The following is a 6941-nucleotide window of genomic DNA, read 5'->3' on the forward strand; positions in this document are numbered from 1 at the left end:
CCACATGATGGTCTTCCTTCTTGGTTTTCTTGTGTTTTACAAAATGTATCTTGGGTATTCTAAGTTTCTGGGCTAATATCTGCTTATCAGTGAGTGCATATCTAGTGACTTCCTTTGCTCCACACTGTCTTAATCCCCTTCAACTCAAAGACCCTCCTTTCTGTTTACTTATCTTCACTCCCTCTCAACTGATTGCTTGCTTCGCTTCTTGACCAATCATTGACTTTATTTAACTCTTGTTTCCAGAAAGCTCTTGGGTTAAAGGTATGTGATAGGGCTGAGCCACACCACTACAAGAAACAGGTTTTTTTTTTTCCAGTTCACAATCTCAGGGTTCACAATGTGATCAAGTATCCTGCAGCAAACAACTTCAAGATATAGCATAGACAAGGATGTTCTTGCTGGACACCAGTCACTCAGAAATGAAGACCAACAATGACAAAGGGGACCTTATAACATTTAAGAACTTCTGTATCACAAAGGAAACAATTAATTGGGTGAAGGGATAGTCTATATAATGGGGGAAAAGTTGTTAGCCATGTATCCAACAAACGGTTAAATTTAACATATAAAAAGAATTAAAAAAAAAACATTAAAAAATAAAACCGAGCTGGCGAGATGGCTCAGTGGGTAAGAACACCAACTGCTCTACCGAAGGTCCTGAGTTCAAATCCCAACAATCACATGGTGGCTCACAACCATTCATAATGAGATCTGACACTTTCTTCTGGTGCATCTGAAGTCAGCTATAGTGTACTTATATATAATAATAAATAAATCTTTGGGCCAGACAAGCAGGGACTGAGTGAGTGGAGTTGACCAGAGCGAGTGGGGTTGACTGGAGCCAGCAGAGGTCTTAAAAATTCAATTCCCAACAACCACATGAAGGCTCACAACCATCTGTACAGCTACAGTGTACTCACATACATAAAATAAATAAATAAATAAATAAATAAATAATATTTTAAAAACCCAATTAATAAATAGGCTAATAAAACTAACACATGTTTCTCGCAAGACAAAGTAGAAATAGCCAATAAATGTATGAAAAAAATGCTCAACTCTACCATCTAGCAGAAAAAAAATGCATATTAAAATTACATCGGGATTCATCTTACCCCAGACAGAAAGGCAGCCATGAAGGAAACAAATGACAGTAACAACAAATGCTGATGAGGATGTGGACAAGAGGGAAGGGGAACATAAGCTAGGCCAGCTGCTGTGGAAGACAGTATGGTGGTTTCTCAAAAACCTAACAATACCTCCTATGAGCACTCCTGGGTATTTACCTGAAGGACTCCATCCAGGTCAACACATCACAGAGATACTTGTGCATTGGTGTTCACCGGGGCTTCTGTTCACAATAGTTAAGTTATGGAGCCAACCCAGGTGCCCAGCCATGGAGGATCGGAGAAAGAAAACATGGTTTCAATACACAATGGGATTTTTCCAGTCACGTTGTTGGTAGGAAAGTGGATATAACCGGAGATAATCATATTTAGCCAGTCTCAGAAGGACAAAGATGCTGTGTTTTCTTTAATTTGTTATTCCTAGAATTTATATAGATATAAAATGTCATCTTCGCATATATGACATGAGAGCATAAATGAGACCATTCACGGGAACTGCAGGGACTAACAGGATCAGAAGGGACAAGAAAAGGGAGGGCAGGACAGTATGATGCGGAGGTGCTCAGCACACATAAGATACATTCATAAAACTTAAAAAAAATTCAGTGTTTTTAAAACTCTGGCTAGATCTAAACAAGGGCACATATAACCGTCAGTGCTTTTGGTAGTTGTCCCTGTGACCATGAGGAAAACAATTTTAAAATGATCCTTTGAATATAGCAAAAAGGCAGGAAGATACTTTTTTTTTTTTTTTCAGACAGGGTTTCTCTGTGCAGTCCTAGCTGTCCTGGAACTCACTCTGGAGACCAGGCTGACCTCGAACTCAGAAATCAGAAATCCACCTGCCTCTGCCTCTCAAGTGCTGGGATTAAAGGCATGCGCCACCACTACCTGGCAGATACTGGGTTTCTTGATAGGGGTCCAAATCTACCCTAACTCTGGATTCTAGTTAAGTGAGTCAACACATCTTCATTTTTCAGACCAAGTATTTCCTCCTCCTCCTCCTCCTCCTCNATTTCCTCTTCTTCTTCTTCTTCTTCTTCTTCTTCTTCTTCTTCTTCTTCTTCTTCTTCTTCTTCTTCTTCTTCTTCTTCTTCTTCTTCTTTGGTTTTGTTGTTCTTTATCATGGTGGTTTAAAATATGGCCTCCCCCCCCCCCCACATTCCTCCTTTGTGGAGTGTTCAGCCTTCCTTAGGTGGTCTATAGGCATAAAGGGAATGGCTGAGAAGATCAGTTCTGGGGCCAGTGCGATGGTTCAGTGTGTGAAGGTGCTTTTCTCCTGGTGACTGAAGTTCTGTACTGGAACCACATGGAGGAAGGAGAAAACTCACTCCTGAGAATTGTAGTTTGACTTCTGCATGCATGCACACGCAACATGTAATAAATACATAAAAAAGAACCAGGCATGATCTGGTCTGATCTGTAGAGGAGGCTTATTCTAAATGTACAGTGTCTGGTTAGTTCTTACTGTCAAATTGACACAAACCTAGGGTCATCTGGGAAGCGGGAACCTCAGCTGAAGAACTGCCTTGCTCAGATGCACCTGTGGCCATGTATGAGAGGAATTGCCTTGATTGATGACTGCCACCGAAGGGCCTGTTGTGGGCCTGGGATGTATAAGAAAGCTAGATGAGCACAAGTCAGTGAGCCGGCCATTAAGCAACATTCTTCTGAGTCCTGGCCTGACTCTCTTCAGTGATGGATTGTGATCAGGATGTGTGAGCCAAATAAACCTTTTCCTTGTAAGGCTGCTTTCGGTGCGTGTTTTATCACAACAACTGAAAGCATACTAACACATATAGGAAAGAGGATAATTTGCATTTCTCATTAATAGTTAAGATGGAATTTGTGTCCATATCTCATATGTTAGCTCAAAACTTAATTTTGGAGGCTGAGGTGATGGCTTAGTCAACAAATGATTTGCCTGGAAGTTCTAAGAACATTATTTCAGAACCTCAGAACCCACATTAAAAAACCTGGGCACAGCAGTGCACACCTGCAGTTCCAGGACTACGAGATGGAGTGTGGAGACAGGTGGACAGCTGGAAGCTTGCTTGTCAGCTAGCCCAGCCTACTCTGTGAAGTTCTAGGCCAATGAGGGAACCTGTCATAAATGAAAAACAGAAGGCAAGACAGCACTGAGAGTCTCTTTTGACACATACACCTATGTACCTATATACACGTATATACACACACGTGTATACACACACACATGTATACACACACGTGTACACACACACACATACACACACACACAGAGGAAAATAACAGAACTGGTCTTCAGAATAACAGGGAAAATTGAAAATTGATTCAGCCTGGCAAGGGCAGAATAGCGATGTCTGTCTGTCTGTCTGTCTGTCTGTCCGACTGTCTGTTTCTACTTGTGCTTTGATTGTAGTTATTACCCAGGAAGCTTTGCTTTCCTTCTTCTGCCAGGCCCAGATTCTGAGTATGTGTGTACAGGTGGGGGAGCATTTTGAGTGTGCTGTTTGTGGCTCAGAGTCTGAGCTGAACTCATGTATAATGGCCTGACCACACACACACTGGCTGACTCCTGTGAAGGTTATAAATCTAGCTGTGCACAGCACCAGAGATCAGATTGAATCTAGGGGTGGTGGTGGTGGCATTAGTTTAATTCAAGATAGCTCAGTGGTTAAGAGTACATACTATTCTTGAGGAACCTGAGTTCATGTCTAAGTTCACAACTACCTGTAACTCTAGCTCTAGGGGACTCTTGATGTCTTCTGGCTTCCATGGGCACTTGTGTTCATATATACACATGTGCATACACACACACACACACACACACACACACACACACTTAAAAAATCTTTAAGAAAATCAGGGTATCTCAAAAGGCTGCCTTCTTGCTCCCTCTGTGGCTCCTCCTGTCTGGGCTCAACCCTGCATTCTGTTCTGGGACTCAGGCCAGCATGGCTCCATGTTGGCCTGGCTGTCTCTGACATTTCAGCTCTGCATTACCACACCAACACACACTCTGTTGGTCTGTGCTCTGAAATGCTCTGTCCTGTTGAGTCCCAGCTTTGGCTTTAGTTCACACCCTCCTTTGTAGAGCCATTATCTGTTTTACTAATCACGTTGCACTGCCCCCATCAGTCTCAAGTCTCAGCAGTGGGACTTGATTCATTTCTAAGCACGTGCTTCTTCATGAGGGCCAGGGCCATTGCCACTGATGAAGGGGCAGTACACATATACTCATAAGGCACCTTCCCACTACGTATGGGAGATGAGCTGCCAGGGCCTGAACATCCAGTTCCCTGATTCAAAAGTTCAGGGTGGGGCTGGGATTGTAGTGCACATATGGGGTTCAATCACTAACACCCCTCAAAAGGCTTAGAGTTATCTGAACGAGAAGGGTGACTCTGAAGTGGAAGGCACAAATAGACTGCTTCACAAGAAATGAGCATTTTCATCATCAAGAGGGCAGCCATGATGAAGGAGAGTCACCAGCCACCCAAACTACTCTTGTGTATACTCCTTTGGGAACCCACTGCAAACTAAAGAGAAAATTTAGGGATCCTGAGTTCATACTATCAAGACACCAAGTGATTTTAGTTCTTGGATTCTGTTATGGATTTAGATTCTTTTTTTGAGGTGTCCTCAGAGTGGATACTGTGGCATGACTCAGCCCAGTGTGGCTCAGATTCCACAGCATTCCAGAATAAGCTGGCAAGTCTCTACATCCGGACTATACCCAACCAATTAAATAAAGATCTCAGGGAGAAAGTCTCACACAACAGGTGATCAAAAGGCACTGGTCTAGTGATCCCACTTAGCCCATAAAATCCTCTACAAAGATCATCTGAATGATTACTAAATATATTCCAAATGATAACAATTTAGAATGAACATCTCAATAAGGCACAATGAAGAAGTTCTTGTTCTAGATTTTAGTAGCAATTGATAATTTCTCTTTATCATTTGAGTTTTCTTCATTCTTTTAGGAAAAGCTCCGAGCTCTCTCTCATTCCTCTTCCTAGTGTTGGAACGTCCTGGGTCTTTCCTGAGATCGTGGCGGAGATACAGGCAAGCTTCACCTGGGGAGCAGAGGTCAGATGTGAGAAGCACAAACAGAATTTAAAGGAAGCATTTGGAGTTGAAAGGAGCGGGAAAAGGCAATAATGGATACAAAAATCCAAGAGCCAGGAAGCAGATCAGAAACTCTTTTGGAAAGCACACAAAAGCAATTTAGCAATTTAAAAAGTTCTAAAATTAGAGTTTAATTATCCATGCTGTCACCCAGTTCTTTGATGTTCTAGAGAAGCCAAGCAAAGCACACCAGTTTAAACTAACACCACTGGTCTGGCTAGATGGCTCAGAGGTTAAAGGTTCTTTGGCACCAAGCTGGACTACCTGGGTTCAATCCTTGGGTCCCACTCCATGGAAGATCAGAACTGACTCTTGAATGTTGTCCTTTGAGCTCCACATGTGTGCAAGTATAAGAGTAAGTAAATAAATGTAATCAAAATAAAAAATAAATAGATCTCTCTCTCTCTCTCTCTCTCTCACACTCACACACACACACACACACACACACACACACACACACACACACACAACTACCACCACCAAAGTCCTCCACAGAAACCCAAGCTAATACTAAAATACCATCATCTAAATTGGACAGAAACTGGCTGGGTGTTGCAGACTCACCTCCAGTAATTGGAGCCAGACTTGCACACAACCTGAGACAAATCCAGAATACTGCCCATTACTTCTTGGAATATTCTTTTTAATTCTGTGGACTGCCATGGATAGCTAGATGAAACAGTGAGAGTTCTACAAAATCCATTTTAACAGCAACAGTTTTAAGGCCTGTCTCCCCACACCCTCTGCTTGGTACTTTTAATTCGTTGTCTATTCCTGTTGTGTCTAGCTCTGTACTTCTGATTTGCAGGATAACACACTTTTTCATAAACTTCTGGCTTCTCATTTTCTATTGCTCCTCCACTGAGAAAGACAAAGATCTTAGCTCTCTCAAGTTTCCCTTTGACACTCTCCCAATATAGTTCCATAATTTCTGGTGAGATCAATATTCAATTTTTATCTTTATAGGACTATTTAGTTATCTTACAGTTAGCCAAGAAATAACCTGTGCTTCTATTTCCTTTTGTTTGTATATTTTATATTTCTTGGAGTTGATGATTGCTAAGGATGATTCCCCCCTTCTCTTCCTAAAACTCACTCAACCCAAATAGTTCATATTTAACCCAAACTTTCTCAGAGCTCTAAAAGTCTACTGGTAACATCTAGAACATTCCCCATATAACTCAGCAGTTTCGCTTGCTCCCCTAGTGCTTCTCTCCACAGCCCTCAGATCAGCTGTGGTGTGGACTGTTGGTTCTATAGGCCTTAGGACTTGATATCTTCATTAAAAATCTCTTTTCATATCTCCCATGTTGGATCTTTCGTTTATTTAGACTTTATCTCATTAGTGAGGCCAAGAGAGGAATATTAGACTGGAAAAAGCAAACGAAACTGACATAGTGTTTGTGTTGGAATAGTTTATGTCTATAAATGAATACAGTAAGTTTTGGAGACTTCCATTCTCCACATTTAACAGTGGATAAAACATTCAGAAAGGTAATAAGGAAATGGTAGATTTGAGGAAATGGATTTAACAAACTTATAGAGAATAGTTCACATAAAATCAACAGAATGGGGGTTGGTAAGATGGCTCAGTGGGTAAAGACATTTGCCTCCAAACCTAATGACCTGAGTTTGATTCCCCAGGGATTCTCTCTCTCTCTCCTCTCCTCTTCTCTTCTCTTCTCTTCTCTTCTCTTCTCT

This window comes from Mus pahari, chromosome 1, assembly GCF_900095145.1.
Source record: "Mus pahari chromosome 1, PAHARI_EIJ_v1.1, whole genome shotgun sequence".
Taxonomy (NCBI): domain Eukaryota; kingdom Metazoa; phylum Chordata; class Mammalia; order Rodentia; family Muridae; genus Mus; species Mus pahari.